The following is a 17,621-nucleotide window of genomic DNA, read 5'->3' on the forward strand; positions in this document are numbered from 1 at the left end:
AGGGAAAGCAGTAATCATTGCATCGTTCTGTGTGAGCCACATTCTGGCTAAACACTAAAAAAGTCATTCATGGATCAAGAAGTAATAAAAAAAGCATATGAGGCTGCTGGCTCAAACAGTTTGGGCAAGGTTCAGACAGCTGTTGCCTGAAATCAAAGTGTTTCTCAAGTTGTCTAAACATGGTGAATATGCCCAATTAGAGGACAACCAGTGGCTTCTGGATTTAGCATTCCTCACAAACTTGACTTAACTGCTGAATGAGTTGAGTTGAGCTGCAGGGACAGTAAAATGTCATCAACATCAACATGATCAGCAGTGTCAGAAAAAATTACAAGTGTTGTCAAGTAAGCTTCTCGGTGCCAATGCTCACATTAGGTAGGATATTCTTTTTTCTAAAATGGGGAACATTACTTGTTCACTGTAGCATGAGTCACTTGCTTTTATTTGCTGTCATTTTAGTGATGGGTATCGTTATTGTACTAATGATATTGTACTGGTAGATCGCGCTGGACTGGCAAATGAAAAGGAGATCTTGCATTAAAAAAGGTTGGGCACCCCTGGTATATACAGTACATTACATTATATATTTGTATACAGTGTATTTGTGTACAGTGACATATCATTAGATACATTTGCTTATGAAATATCATCAGGTTGAGCTGTCCTGTTTACTGAAGCTTCTGCTGAACATGCCCCATTAATCACCACTGCTTGAAAGTATTTTTATATAAAAAATTTAAACAGAAACCAAACCAATCAAAAACACACATTATGTACAGTTATCACATTATAAACATAACATTGAACACAGTCACTAAACAGCACTTTCATCAAACCAAAATGCATCACTACATACTTTTTTTCCCCACACAAAAGATATGCCCTTACAAATCACCATATTTTGCCGTACAAAAGGCAATGTGGGTGCTCCAGGTGCCTCCCTCATTCAGTTGTCCATCTGCTTCTAATTTTATAAGAACAAAATGTCTGAACAAATTTGGCCTCATCAAGTCTCCAAATGTCTTATTACAATTCCAGAAACAAGTCATCATTCTCTAGGGCTTTGCTCAACATAAATGTCAGCAAAGCTCTGTGCAGTTTTCCAAGGTAAAGTCTGTTTCAAGACTCTCTTAAAATTTTACCCTGACAAGTAAATCTCTTAACAAATTTACTGAGTCTTACCTATGTTTTTATTTAATACTGTTCTTTCTGCAACATTCCTTTTATTGTATTCACTTCCAAACCTTCTCTTCTTTAAATCTTTTCTTCCTAGTCCCCTCAATCTGTCACTTGTCCCTGAACTTCTCTTAAAAAGAAAACTGAGTACTCTTCTTCCTGTTCTAACTTGTTTGCTCTTCATTTTACTAGGCCTCTTGTCACATATCACTCTTTTAGCTTTCTTTGTTTACCTACATCTTGGAAAAAGCTTCATTTTATGATTTTTCACTCGTTCCCTCCAGAACACATGTTAAACAAAAATACTTTAGGTGGGTGTAGCAGTGGCTGGCTGCCACCTCAATGCTATCATGTCCCGCAGAGCCCTGGGGGCCAGCATGTCAGCAGTAACCTCTTCAAGTCTTATACTACAGTACACAGTCCATTTCCTTTTCCATGTGCTTTTGACAAAATATATGCTGGCCATGAACAGTCTTAAAATGCACATTCTATTCTTTACCTGAATCTATCAGCAATCTAATATTACTTTGCTAATGCATAGGTAAATGTCGCAGCCATCATGGACTGCTTTTCTGCCATGCTAGCCATAATTATAGTGTCTGTCAAGCATTTTAATATATGATCCTAAGGGTGCTGGGATATTATTTGCTTAGTTAATGCATGAACTACACATGTATGAAAGCTTTTGCTTTCAGTATACAGGCGGTCACCATTCAATGTCTCCCTGTTCAATGTTGTTTTACACAAACGTTGCTGATAAATTGAAGTACAGATGCAGCCATTCAAAATGGGTGGGGTATTTCGCGATATACCCCGGTGGGCGTGTCGCATCAAAACGCAGTATCACACGGTATTTCGCGTCATTTGACGTCATGCCGGAAAGTATCCGGAATCACCTTGTAAAACCGCCAGGAGGAGCCAATAAAGCTTAACCTCTCATGTACAGCATTTGAGCTTTTAAATTTAAACTGTGTATTACAGCATGTTAATCATCAGTCATTAAAAAGTTGGTATATTTTATGAAAGCAAGATTGCTCACTTGGACAAAAGTACACAACCTACCTTTATCAGAAATATTTATGCATCAAAGCCTTTACCGAAGATATTACTAATAGTATTAATAATGAATGACTTTGGACAAGTTGTAAACTCAAAGTATTACGCTGGTCCACATTCTTTCTAACCGTCATTTTAAACTAAAATACTTTTATTTTTTTCTTTGACAAACAGGACATTAGCTAGCCAATACAATAAAGGAATGATAAAGGAATGACTTTTTTTTGCTAATTTCTTTAGCACATTTGTACAACCACTTGGAATCTGTCCAAGCCCTACTTTGTCAGGCATTTTCTTTTACTGCAACGGACATAAAAACTCCCTTGCTTTTAACAGAGCGTTTCATAATTTCATAATTGATTTTTCATAAAATCAATGCTTTCTTTTTCGTGTACCAGATATTATGGAACCACTTCAGAAGAGTGTCAGCCAGTCAGATTCCAGGAATCTTTAAAGAAAACATACACACCGGTATTCCATTTCTCCCTAAACATTTTAAGCATCGAAGTCTTTAACTAACGTGAAATAGCGTGTAAAAAAGTGGTAGTTTTAAGCTTTTCTGCTAATATAATATGGAATCGCGTATCTAAAGAAATTAATAAAGATATGATTATATTCATGTACTGCGACATTTATTTGAAAAAATAGAATAGCAATATTATGGACAATTAATTGACTTTTATATTTCTAAATATCACAACATGATCGAATTAAAGTCATTTTAATAACAATGAATAGTCACCTATGCGTTACAATATAAACATTTATATTGATTTAAATCGCGTTTTGATTTAAATCGCAAACGCGTGTTTAAATATGTGTTTTTTGATTCACAATCAGACAAATGCAACATAAATTGATATCTTTGTCTTCTAAGTATCTTAATAAACTTTCAGCATAGCTTTCTGCCCATTTAGATTTATTTTTCTTGGGATCTTGGGATCAAACGTGGAAAGATTAGATTGTAATCGTTTTTATTTTTTAAATACATTTTAGAAAAGTGTAATCTATACTAAAAAGCTGTACACCACCTGCTATAAAGATACATATTGTAATACTTTCGGGCTCGGATAGGACGGACACAAGAACTCAGACTTGCGGAGTTAAAGCAAGTTAAAGCCTTGATTTTATATATCACCTTTAAAAGTGGCATCTCAAAGCAATACAGATTACAAAGTAAATACCCAACACTGATTGTTCCCATCTGTCATGCTAATAAAGCACCTTAAATTGAAATGAATCGAGAGAGGGAGGGGGGGAGCATGTTTGAGCTGTCGCCATCAAAGTCTTTACCGAAGATATTACTAATGGTATTTACAGTATAATGAATGATCTTGGACAAGCTGTAAACTCAAAGTATTGCCCTGGTCCACATTCACCATGCCTTTCACATGCTCATAGAAGATATTGATTTAGGAACATGTATACAGTATGTATATGTATATTTAATGTCTTTACTGTGCCCATTTAAGTATTGAATATTTATATGGAATTTTACCATAACGTGTGTGAAATCCATAAACGATATTAGTTTTGGAACAGAAACATACAGTATGTAAACTGTATATGGCCGGTCTCGGTACTTTAAAGAAAAAATACACACCAGTATTCCATTTCTCCCTAAACATTTTAAGCATCGTAGTCTTTAACTAACGTGAAATAACGTGTATAAAAAGTGGTAGTTTTAAGCTTTCCTGCGAATATGCTCGATACTGGAGTCAACAAGCATACTTTTAGAATTTGATTAATAGGGAATATAATGTGGAATCGCGTATCTAAAGAAACTAAAAACGATATAATTTAGTTTCTGTCAAAGCGCAGTGAAACCTATAACTTGATTCTTATGGACGCCCGGTCCCGCCAGGGATTAAAGAAAAACATGGAATCGCGTATCTAAAAGCGCTAAATTTCATTTTGAGTGCGGTTTTTGACTTTTTTTAAATTACAACCCATACATAAGCTGATACAGTTTAGACTTTTTTTAAAACTATTACAGCAGCACAATGTGCTTTTTCACGAAACCTCCTAGAGTAACGAAATGTCTTGCGTTGTACAGCTTTTCAGCTAAATACTGTATATTTATCGCTTACGCCTGACATAAGAGGTCTCTCTCAAATTCCTCCAATTATCATAATCCTGCCCCTTATGCAAAACCAAACCCTCCTCCCATCCCAGTTTATCCTCTTTATCATAAACAAAATCCACCTCAATTTTCAACATAAAGCATTACACAAAATCAATACCTCAACACTCCATAGCCCCGCCCCTTATGCAAAACCAACATCCCTCCCCTGTTCTCTCTCTCCGCTGGCGTTTGTAATCGTTTTTATTTTTAAATAAATTTTAGCAAAGTCATGTATTTTAAAAATCTTAAGATTTCTATATTTATGTCTTTATTTAGTGGTTTCATTAGTGACAAAAGCTAAACTTTCTTGGAAAAATGTCTTTTATGTAAACCATGTTTGCTATTAATTCATTTAGGGCTAGAATATGTTCATTGTCTTCCAATGAAAGAAGGGTTCCTTTCGCCGTAGTCGGGAGACATTGGAAGCTTGCCACGCCCGGACTGTTACACCAACGCATTAGCATGTTAAAGCGATTTCATTGAGGAGCCTAGCTTTCTTAACTAGTAAGTACTGTACTTACTGGGTTTTGGAGGGGGGGAGGTGTCTTTCGCTGGAAATCTCGTCCCCTTCTACTTTGAAAATACCTGTGAAACCGGTTTAATTCGTCACAGCCAGCACTCCCGCAGAGAGGGGGGTTGTACTTGCAGTGCATCGGTATAGATGGGAAAGCCAGAGCCGACCGCTATGCCGCCCACGTGTTATGCTCTTTGTTAATGTCTAAGCCGGAACACATCATTATATCTCATTTTGTATTTCTATAAAAAAAAAATCGTTTGCCCAGCCTAACACTATTGTTGTTATCGTTTTTATCCTGTAAAGCACTTTGAGGAGCCACCTTTAAAGGCGCCATATACAATAAAGTTCATTATTATTACTGTTGTTAATTTGCTGGACAGAGAGGTGAACATTATTACGCAGAAGACAAAGATAGCGATTTACGTTGCATTGTGCATTGTGCTTCTGTAATACAGTTTTAAATAATTAAAAGTCTAAATAGTATCAGCTTTATTTATGGGTTTTAAATAAAGGCGATTTAAACGCGATTTAAATCAATATAAATGTTTATATTGTAACGCATAGGTGACTATTCATTGTTATTAATATGACTTAAATTCGATCATGTTGTGAAAATATGATCTATATTTATATTTAGAAATATAAATTTGTTTGGTGCGGGGTGCGGAACCAGGGAACTATTTACATGGAAAACGGGCGTTTCCAAGTGCTTGTACAATCGATGGAAATGTTCAAATAAATGTGCAAAAGAAATAAACAAAATAATCAATTATTTCTTTATCATATTGGCTAGCTAATGTCCTCTTTTTGCTAGTTAGTGGCTGTGTTTCTACGTTGGGTAGCAACGGGTGACTATGTTCTCAGGCGGAAGATGTAAACAGCTTAATTTCCGTGTTAAATAATTTTTTTTAATTAAAATTCATTCTATACAGCAATCGCATATTTGGGTACCGTTTCATAAAACTTTCATGCTTAAAATGTTTAGGGAGAAATGGAAGACTGGTGTGTATTTTTTCTTTAAACTACCAGCCATACACAGTACAGTTTACATACAGTAATGTTTATGTTCCTAAATTAATATCGTTTATGACCTTCAGATGCGTTATGCTCCTCTTCTTTTTATGCTCAGCTACTAAAATTTCCCTTTAGTGGTAAAATTTCATATAAATATTCAATACTAAGCAGATTAAAATGTGCACAGTAAAGAGATTAAATGATTAAATCTTTTCACTACCGACCAATGCACCACGAGTGCCCCTGTCAGTCATTTTGGCCAGCCAATCACTTACCGCGGTGCCCTGCGGTGGCTTTCCCGTACCGCGGGTTTGTACCGTGCATTTTGAATGGCTGCATCTGTATGTGATGTTAAAAATTCACCAACTAACATTGTTCACCTAGTTACTTGTTACTTTTTGCAATTACGTTTGAATTTTACGCCATACACCACCATCGGAACTATGACATGACCACCAGAGCATCCCCAGTAACATTTCTGGGTCCCCCTTTCATGTATTCAAACTTTTTATTCCCATTATCTAAAATATATTTGCCATCATTAAAATCATGAGTGGAAAGAGAACTTAAAGTGATCAGTGATTTATGCTTAAAAATGGTTAATCTTAATAATTAATAAAATGGTTAATGGTTAATTAATCTTGGTATTCATACAAAATTAGATTTGACAAAGCTAAATAGAAAAATGTGAACATTAAGTCATAGTACTGATGGTTATAAAAAAACAATTTCCTTTCTTATGATTTAGTTTTGGTGGCATGGTGGTGCAGTGGGTTACAGATGCAGCCATTCAAAATGCGCGGGCGATACCGCATTATTTTGCGGTACGCTGTACGCAGTCTACCGCAAGCTACCGGTAAATACCGCGAGTTACCGTAAATTCTCCTATAATACGACAAGCAAAATAATAGTATCCGGAATTTCCGCAAGGTGGAGCTAATAAAGCTCAACCTCTCATGTTTGAGCTGTGGCCATCAAAGTCTTTAACGAAGATATTACTAATAGTATTAATAATGAATGACCTTGGACAAGCTGTAAGTGTAAACTCAAAGTATTGCCCTGGTCAACATTCTTTTTTTCATTGACCGTCTTTGTAAAAGTAACACCACAGCATTTCGCAATCACGCATTTGTTTCCAATCATGCAAAGTACAGTGATTCACCATGCCTTTCACATGCTCATAAAAGAGATTGATTTAGGAACATAAACATATTACCGTATGCAAACTGTACTGTATACAGTATGTATATGTATATTTAATGTCTTAACTGTGCCCGTTTAAGTATTGAATATTCATATCTAATTTTACCACTGAAGGGAAATCTTAGTAGCTGAGCATAAAAAGAATAGGAGCATACTGCAACGCGTGTGAAGGCCATAAACAGTATTAATTTTGGAACATAAACATACAGTATATGGCTGGTCTCGGTACTTTAAAGAAAACATACACGAAACATGGTTTCATTATGACCAGAATCGGTCTTGAGATATTTTTAACTTGATTTACAGTATTTGAGAGGTATGTCTTAACACCGATACTACAGTGCTTAAGTACTGCTCACGTATATGTTTCTAGGTTTATATTATGCATTTCATACGGTCAAATTACTTTTGAGCAACTAATAAGAAGCGCGAAACGGTATGCGTTTTACTTTCGTTTTGTGCTGGGACCCGTGGATTGATTAGAGATATCAAGTACATACAAGTCATTTTTTAAATGTTGTAGTTCGTCTTGAAAAAATGTTACGAGTACATCATCTATCAACAATTACACAGGTTCTGTTTCCATATTGCGGATTTTGGTTACGTAATATTATTTTCTAGATTTCACGTTGTGAATATATGATTTGGGCAAACAGAGCCGCAAAGAAGTACATTATGGGTTGTTGTTTTTTTTTTTGCAGTTTTATCTAGAACAAGCGATGCTTAAACCTTTGTCTGATTCTTGTGAAACTATCCACACGACAGTTACAGTACCTAGGAGTTGACTTCAGTGATGTCACTGATGGGATGTTTCTAAAAATCCATCCTCTGTAAAACGTCTTCTCTAGTTGTCCTGCATATGTATTCGCTAATGAAGCTGTGTGTTCTGAGCCTGGATCTCTACATTTCTGTATGAACCAGCTTAGAGGGCTAAAGACAGCTTGTGTTTAAATTGAGTGTAAGGCAATTTATGCTTCTAAAGTCATGGTCAGCATTTATTATTGTACTGTGCTGTAAACTTGTTCTGTGCCAAGTCACATTATTTTATAGCGTTTTTATAGCGTTATCAAATCTGGTGGCGCTGTGTTAGTTTCCTGACTCCCATGTCACATGGTCTGTGATTGAAACCTGTAATACCGGTTTAATTCGTCACAGCCAGCACTCCGGTTGTAAAGTAGAAGCAGGCGAGATTTCCAGCGAAAAACACCTCCCCCTTCTTCAGGTGTGAGGGTCTTCTGCTCAGAATGAAACGCTAAAATGTAATGTAGGCTCTGAATGGGTTCAATTATGATTTGGGCTTGATTAAGGTCGCTGCCTTTCATCTAAAACCCTACTTGAATCCTTCTAAACTAAAAATCAGTGTTAGTGAGTTCTAAATAAAGAGGTATCCAGGTAACAGTGAAACGGGCGGACAGTCTGGGGAGATTGCCCGTTTTCCATGTAAATAGTTCCCTGGTTCCGCACCCCTTGGTGTTTCTCTCGCTCTCTCTCGGGTCACCTGATCATTAGCTCGAAAGATTTGAGTGCTTTGTGTATATTCTAATGGTAGTGGGGGCAGGGTGTGTGGGAACAGGTTTGGTTGAAATTGCATTGGAGATCTATGTTCTTCACACCTGAAACATTTTCTCTGAAAGCATTTTCTTCGCAGTTTAACCGATCTTGTTACAGCATGTTACAGTTTACTATTATTAACCATATTAATTTTAAGTGCTTAATGTAAAATCTTGTAAAAATATATTTTCATTGTTCAAATATACATTAAGTCTGATTATCATATAATAAGTTAAATACAAAACTAAAGAAAAAATAGGGTTAAATATAATTCAAAATATTTTGCTAACAATGTTAACTGTTTATGAATAATAAAATGTATTAACTAAGGAGTAGGATGGCACAGTTGTTAGTATGTTTTTTGTTTTGTTTCTTTTTCATAAATACAACAGTAGTACCTGATGTCTCAGTGGCTTTCAAAATTAAATTATGCATGCAAACCTGTGAACTAGAAAGATAACTAAGATATCCATCCATTATATTCCATAATATCCATGAAATATATGGCGCTAAAATATGTGTGACGCAGTGGTGGCCTGACACGGTGAGGTGCCCTGGCAGCTGTATGATGCAGTGGTGGCCTGGCACGGTGAGGTGCGCTGGCAGCTGTGTGATGCAGTGGTGGCCTGGCACGGTGAGGTGCGCTGGCAGGTGGGTGATGCAGTGGTGGCCTGGCACGGTGAGGTGCGCTGGCAGGTGGGTGATGCAGTGGTGGCCTGGCACGGTGAGGTGCGCTGGCAGCTATGTGACGCAGTGGTGGCCTGGCACGGTGAGGTGCGCTGGCAGCTGTGTGATGCAGTGGTGGCCTGGCACGGTGAGGTGCGCTGGCAGGTGGGTGATGCAGTGGTGGCCTGGCACGGTGAGGTGCGCTGGCAGCTGTGTGACGCAGTGGTGGCCTGGCACGGTGAGGTGCGCTGGCAGCTGTGTGATGCAGTGGTGGTCGGGTATGTAGAGGTGCACTGGCAGCTGTGTGTTGTGACGCAGTGGTGGCCTGGCACGGTGAGGTGCGCTGGCAGCTGTGTGACGCAGTGGTGGCCTGGCACGGTGAAGTGCGCTGGCAGCTGTGTGGTGTGACGCAGTGGTGGCCTGGCACGGTGAAGTGCGCTGGCAGCTGTGTGGTGTGACGCAGTGGTGGCCTGGCACGGTGAGGTGCGCTGGCAGCTGTGTGATGCAGTGGTGGCCTGGCACGGTGAGGTGCGCTGGCAGCTGGGTGATGCAGTGGTGGCCTGGCACGGTGAGGTGCGCTGGCAGCTGTGTGGTGTGACGCAGTGGTGGAAATGTTCACCATGTTTCACCATGCTGAAAATGTTTGTACCAGACTTTTTTGAGGCCTGTTTAATTGTGTCTGAAGTCTGATGTTGTAAATTTTATTGTTAAAAAGATCCATGAAAATGTCACTACTAAAGTTAGCTGGTACTGTTGGTATTGTAAGTGGCAAGTAGAGCTCATATTTTAGATTTTGTGTAGTTGCTAGCGTTGAACTGTGTGTTGGATGCACATGAATATATTCATTATATGCCAGCGCACCTCACCGTGCCAGGCCACCACTGCGTCACACCACACAGCTGCCAGCGCACCTCACCGTACCAGGCCACCACTGCGTCACACCACACAGCTGCCAGCGCACTTCACCGTGCCAGGCCACCACTGCGTCACACCACACAGCTGCCAGCGCACCTCACCGTACCAGGCCACCACTGCGTCACACCACACAGCTGCCAGCGCACTTCACCGTGCCAGGCCACCACTGCGTCACACCACACAGCTGCCAGCGCACCTCACGGTGCCAGGCCACCACTGCATCACCCACCTGCCAGCGCACCTCACCGTGCCCGGCCACCACTGCATCACACAGCTGCCAGCGCACTTCACCGTGCCAGGCCACAACTGCGCCACACCACACAGCTGTCAGCGCACCTCACCATGCCAGGCCACCACTGCATCACACAGCTGCCAGTGCACCTCACCGTGCCAGGCCACCACTGCGTCACAATACACAGCTGCCAGTGCACCTCTACATACCCGACCACCACTGCATCACCCACCTGCCAGCGCACCTCACCGTGCCCGGCCACCACTGCATCACACAGCTGCCAGCGCACTTCACCGTGCCAGGCCACAACTGCGCCACACCACACAGCTGTCAGCGCACCTCACCATGCCAGGCCACCACTGCATCACACAGCTGCCAGCGCACCTCACCGTGCCAGGCCACCACTGCGTCACAACACACAGCTACCAGTGCACCTCTACATACCCGACCACCACTGCATCACACAGCTGCCAGCGCACCTCACCGTGCCAGGCCACCACTGCATCACATAGCTGCAAGCGCACCTCACCGTGCCAGGCCACCACTGCATCATACAGCTGCCAGGGCACCTCACCGTGTCAGGCCACCACTGCGTAACACCACATAGCTGCCAGCGCACCTCACCATGCCAGGCCATCACTGAGTCAGAGATTAAATAAAACCTCACTCGCACCAAACAAATTTATATTTCTAAATATCACAACATGATCGAATTTAAGTCATTTTAATAACAATGAATAGTCACCTAGGCGTTACAATATAAACATTTATATTGATTTAAATAACGTTTTGATTTAAATCGCAAATGCGGGTTTAAATATATGTGTTTTTTGATTCACAATCAGACAAATGCAACATAAATTGATATCTTTGTCTTCTAAGTATCTTAATAAACTTTCAGCATAGCTTTCTCCCCGTTTAGATTTATTTTGGGATCAAACGTGGAAAGATTAGATTGTAATCGTTTTTATTTTTTAAATACATTTTAGAAAAGTGTAATCTATACTAAAAAGCTGTACACCACCTGCTATAAAGATACATATTGTAATACTTTCGGGTTCGGATAGGACAGACACAAGAACTCAGACTTGTGGAGTTAAAGCAAGTTAAAGCCTTGATTTTATATATCACCTTTAAAAGTGGCATCTCAAAGCAAAGTAAATACCCAACACTGATTGTACCCATCTGTCATGCTAATAAAGCAGCTTGAATTGAATTGAGAGGGGGGGGGGGGTATATTTGCTTTGTGTATAAAGTACATTGTGAATGTTTTCACAGCCTTCACTTTGTCGTTTTTATGCCATTTTTTGACCACGCACGAATATTCCTATGTCCGTATCTTCGCAAGGGAATCAGTGCGAATTTTAATACTAATTAAATGACCGCGGGCACTTTCCACCCCCTCTACATTCTCAGAGTAGAACAGACTAACCTTCTAATGAAAGACGGTCCACCCCCCACGGACAGGAAAAGTGCCCACAGGCACTTAAACTTAATATGGTCAGTAACAGTAAACAGTAACATGGTCAGAAGGAGCACGTACAAACGTTTCCGAAATAACCACATGTAAGACTCTGATGCTTAAAATGTTTAGGGAGAAAGTGGAATACTGGTGTGTATTTTTTCTTTAAACTACCAATACCAGCCATATACAGTCTGTAACGTAGGGATTTCTATATGTCTTTATTTAGTGGTTACATTAGTGACAAAGGCTAAACTTTTAGCTTCAGTAACGTGTACATATCTCCCCTTTTTATAAAACGACATGGTTAAAAACTGTTCCAGAGCCACTGTTGTTTCATCAGTGAAAAGTACATCATGAAATGCCTCTCCCTGTTCAATCCACTGGAAAAAAGAAAAGGAGCATAAAGCTTCTGATGGTCATAAATGATATTCATTTAGGAGCAGCATCAGAGGTATGTTTTTAACTGCACTGCATTGGAGAGAATACCATAGTGTGTTTTTTTTTTTTACTCCCTGGCGGAAACTGGCTTCCAGAAGAATCAGTATGGCTCAGAGATTAAATAAAACTTCACTCGCACCAAACAAATGTATATTTCTAAATATCACAACATGATCGAATTTAAGTCATTTTAATAACAATGAATAGTCACCTATGCGTTACAATATAAACATTTATATTGATTTAAATCGTGTTTAAATCACCTTTATTTAAAACCCATAAATAAAGCTGATACTGTTTAGACTTTTAATTATTTAAAACTGTATTAAAGCAGCACGATACACAATGCAACGTAAATTGCTATCTTTGTCTTCTGTGTAATAATGTTCACCTCTCTGTCCAGCAAATTTACAATAGTAATAATAATGAACTTTATTGTATATGGCGCCTTTAAAGGTGGCTCCTCAAAGCGCTTTACAGGTTAAAAACAATACTGTTAGGCTGGGAAAACGATTTTTTTTAAGAAATACAAAATGAGATATAATGATATGTTCCGGCTTAGACATTAACGAAGAGCATAACGCGTGTACTGTATACACTCCAAGTACAACCCCCCTCTCTGCAGGAGTGCTGGCTGTGACGAATTGAACCGGTTTCACGGGTATTTTCAAAGTAGGAGGCGAGATTTCCAGCGAAAGACACCTCCCCCCCCCTCAAAAACCCAGTAAGTACAGTATTTACTAGTTAAAGGCTAGGCTCCTCAATGAAATCGCTTTAACATGCTAATGCGTTGGTGTAACAGTCCGGGCGTGGCATATTTTAGCCCTGAATGAATTAATAGCAAACATGGTTTACATAAAAGACATTTTTCCAAGAAAGTTTAGCCTTTGTCACTAATGAAACCACTAAATGAAGACATAAATATAAAAATCTTAAGATTTTTAAAATACATGACTTTGCTAAAATTTATTTGAAAATAAAAACAATTACAACCGCCAGGGGAGGGAGAGAACAGGGGAGGGATGTTGGTTTTGCATAAGGGGCGGGGCTATGGAAATTAGGTCTGTTTGGGAATGTGTAGTTACATGTTCTGGCTGTTTGTGAATTATCGTTGTTGAGTATGGAGTGTTGAGGTATTGATTTTGTGTAATGCTTTATGTTGAAAATTTAGGTGGATTTTGTTTATGATAAATAGGATAAACTGGGATGTGAGGAAGGTTTGGTTTTGCATAAGGGGCGGGATTATGATAATTGGAGGACTTTGCGAGAGTAAAATGGTTTGATATATTTGATTTTGTATTGTGGTTGTTATCTATGTTTTTGGTTGGTATTATGTTTATATGGTTGTTTTTGTTGGTTGGTTGTTATTCTGGTTATTAATAATACGATCTATAGTTGAAATCTGAGCCTAAATAAAAAGAAAAAGCAAGTGATTAGGTTTATGAGCAATCTAATTACTTATTCGTTTAAAACGCTATATAAAATAAAGTTTATTATTAATTTGCTGGACAGAGCGGTGAACATTATTATGCATAAGACAAAGATAACGATCCTGATCAGTTTAGAAATCTGTGTACGCTGTAAGGTTTTTACTTCTTAAACTTTTAAAATACACGTTTTGAATAGAAATAAATCCTCTTCCTGGTACAGTATGTATAGCAAACCAGCACGTCTTTTTTCTCCAATCAGAGGGGTGTCAGATGGTGTCAGCCAATCACCATTCTGAAGCCCTACCATAATCTCTGGTATGGGGAGACCCCAGAATTCTGTCCCATAGTTTAGACAGATGATAGATACTTTTATTGATCCCGTGAGGGAAATAAAGTAAATCATTTTCATTTTAGGAAATTATTAAACGCTCGGTTAAAAGCAAAGGAGATTGTCTGTTATAGTGGACATAAAAACAAGAGTTAGCTGGCATTATATCCTGGAAGACACAGACCGGCGCCAGACCGGTAAAATGCCTGATGAACTAGGGATTGGACAGTTTCCAAGTGCTTGTACAATCGATGGAAATGTTCAAATAAATGTGCAAAAGAAATAAACAAAATAATCATTTATTTCTTTATCATATTGGGTAGCTAACGTCCTCTCTTTGCTAGTTAGTGGCTGTGTTTCTGCATTGGGTAGCAACGGGTGACTGTTCTCAAGCGGAAGATGTATACAGCTTAATGTTCGTGTTAAATAATTTTTTTAAATTAAAATTCATTCTATACAGCAATCGCATATTTGGGTACCGTTTCATAAAACTTTCATGCTTAAAATGTTTAGGGAGAAATGGAAGACTGGTGTGTATTTTTTCTTTAAACTACCAAGACCAGCCATACACAGTACAGTTTACATACATACAGTAATGTTTATGTTCCTAAATTAATATCGTTTATGACCTTCAGATGCGTTATGCTCCTCTTCTTTTTATGCTCAGCTACTAAAATTTCCCTTTAGTGGTAAAATCCATATAAATATTCAAAACTAAGCGGATTAAAATGTGCACAGTAAAGACATTAAATGATTAAATCTGTGCACTACCAACCAATGCACCACGAGTGCCCCTGTCGGTCATTTTGGCCAGCCAATCACTTACCGCGGTGCCCTGCGGTGGCTTGTGGGTAGGTTACTGTACCGCGGGTTTTTACCGCGCATTTTGAGTGGCTGCATCTGTAGCATTGCTGCCTCGCAGAACTGGTTTCCTCAGGTCAATTCTGGACCTGGGGTGTTATCTGTGTGAAGTTGTATGTTCTTCCTGTGTATGTGTGAGTTTCCTCTGGGAAAATTGTTCCTGGCGTGAGTGTGTGCGACCTACAATGGACTGGTGTTCTTCCAGGGTGTATCCCACTCTTCGGCTGTTGCTTTCTGTGTTAGGTTCAGGCTCTGCTGCAACCTCATATTGAATAAAATAGTTGACAAAAATGGATAATGAACATTGTAAGCTTAATATGGAAATTTAAATGATAATTTGTACATAATTCTTTAAAAAGATATTAATTACATTTTATGCAATCTTTGTACTGTTTAATGGATGACATTTCTTATCAAAACAATTTTGTTTTTATATTTTTAAGACATTTTCATGAAACATCTAATGGTTTCAAACTGATTAACTTTACTGTGCATACAATAATTGAAACACTGCATTACTGTCTGTTCCATTATACATTATAATAATAATAATAATAATAATAATAATAATAATTGCTTACACTTATATAACGCTCTTCTGGATACTCCACTCAAAGCACTTTACAGGTAATGGGGACTTCCCTCCACCACCACCAATGTGCAGCATCCACCTGGATGATGCGACGGCAGCCATAGTGCGCCAGAACGCTCACCACACACCAGCTCTCAGTGGGGAGGAGAGCAGAGTAATGAAGCCAAATTCATAGATGGGGATTATTAGGAGGCCATGATTGGTGAGGGCCAATGGGAAATTTGGCCAGGACGCCGGGGTTACACCCCTACTCTTTTCGAGAAACACCCTGGGATTTTTAATGACCACAGAGAGTCAGGACCTCGGTTTTATGTCTCATCCGAAGGACGGCACCTATTTACAGTATAGTGTCCCTGTCACTATACTGGGGCATTAGGACCTACATGGACCTCAGGGTGAGTGCCCCCTACTGGCCCCACTAACACCTCCTCCAGCAGCAACCTGGGATTATGGGAAAATCATCCCATTTAGGGTGCCATCTGCATGATTCTATCACGGTCCCTATCCTCCCTTAATTACATTATTTCCTACGGAGAAAATTTCCCCAAATAGTTTTTCATTTTGCATCTCAATTTTGTGGTCCCTCACCCTGCCTCTAAATGGGGACACCTTGTAATTGGCATTCCTCATTTACCAAGGTGTTTACATTTTTTGTCCACTAGCTGTATTTTACTAAATAGAAAAATGTAAGAGAGGAAGAGAAATTTACTCAGCTATATGTACTGTACATTTTTAATTCTTAATTTCAGAACATGATAGATATTTTAACAAAGACCAAATTAAAGGAATATGTTTCTATCTGTTTGTACATGTGTAACATGAACTTCCCTGTGAGTGTGAGTGCTTTCCATTACCTATGAATGTGCCATGTGAATTGTATTTTACATCCTGATACTATTACTTCATATTTTTTCATAAGTGCAGAAAAACATCTGACATTCTTCCTTTTGCTTTAGCAATTTAGATGGGATGGGTTAATTGGAAGTAAAATGGATTAATGAGTCACTTTCAAGAATCCAGAGATGATTGGTTACAGAACTGTGTTCAGCTCTGTGTCCTGTTTTGTTTTGTGTCTGACACTGAAAGGGTGTAGTAAGAGCCAAGAAACAGGGTTTTGAAGAAGGATTGGAAGAAATATATGATATGACAGTGAAAAGAAATTTAGTGTAGGTTTAGAGAATAAATTTTGCAGTATTTTTATGGGACATTCAGGTTGAAGATTTTTACTTTATATATAAAATAAAATTAGAAATACAAGACACTTAAATCTTAATCAAATCAAAGAATTAACTCACCCACCAGTTACACTCAATACACTAAGTACTCAAAGCTTTTTTTGAGTCACTTTACAAGTTGAGCACAGTTTCATGTAGTTTTATTTTCATACTTGGTGGCGTTAATGAATTTTGTTAAAAGTATCACAGGGTCTTTCAAAAAGCAGAGGTGATTTATTTAACATTTTCAAAGTCTCTCTCAGCAATTGCACCTCTTCAGTTTTCTCATTGTCAGTTTTTTTTACCCTTTTACCATCAATATCAAGATTGCTGTGAAGAATATTTGTATATTTAAATTTAATTTTAAAATTAAACTTTGTGAAAAGTGGATAAACGTTTAAAATGATGTATATACATCTGCCTGCACAACATGAACCTTTTAGTATTGGTAAAATTATTTACATTTTTCTTTTTATTAATATATTATTTTGATTAATGATACTCTGTTTAATACATTATTAACTGTAATTCCTCTTGCAGCTGGCAGCAAGCTTGCAGCTGGAAAGAGGGAAATTTAGGTGCTGCATCATAGTTGTTTAGTGATATGTACTGCAACAAAGTGATGTACTAATTTTTGCACTAAATTTTGAAAAAACATAAAAGACATGCATTCATTTATTGTTTTTATGCTAGTTTAGAACTATTTTTTTTATAACCCATTTATTTTTTTACTTTATTTTCTTTTGTTCCCCAGTCCAGAAAAAGGAACCTAGCTATGACATGTAGTTCTGTTTTATTTGGTAGCAGTAGAGTCATTTTTCTTCTTTTTCTGTACCTA

General features: G+C 38.5%; 1 protein-coding gene across 2 annotated transcripts in view; it reads left to right on the top strand.

Annotated features, from left to right (window-relative positions):
• Positions 1-17,621, top strand: part of rell1 (RELT like 1) — a 74,149-nt gene that overhangs the window by 40,938 nt on the left and 15,590 nt on the right. The gene's annotated exons all lie outside the window — the stretch shown is intronic.

This window comes from Atractosteus spatula, chromosome 1 (genome assembly GCF_055471065.1).
Source record: "Atractosteus spatula isolate fAtrSpa1 chromosome 1, fAtrSpa1.hap1, whole genome shotgun sequence".
Taxonomy (NCBI): domain Eukaryota; kingdom Metazoa; phylum Chordata; class Actinopteri; order Semionotiformes; family Lepisosteidae; genus Atractosteus; species Atractosteus spatula.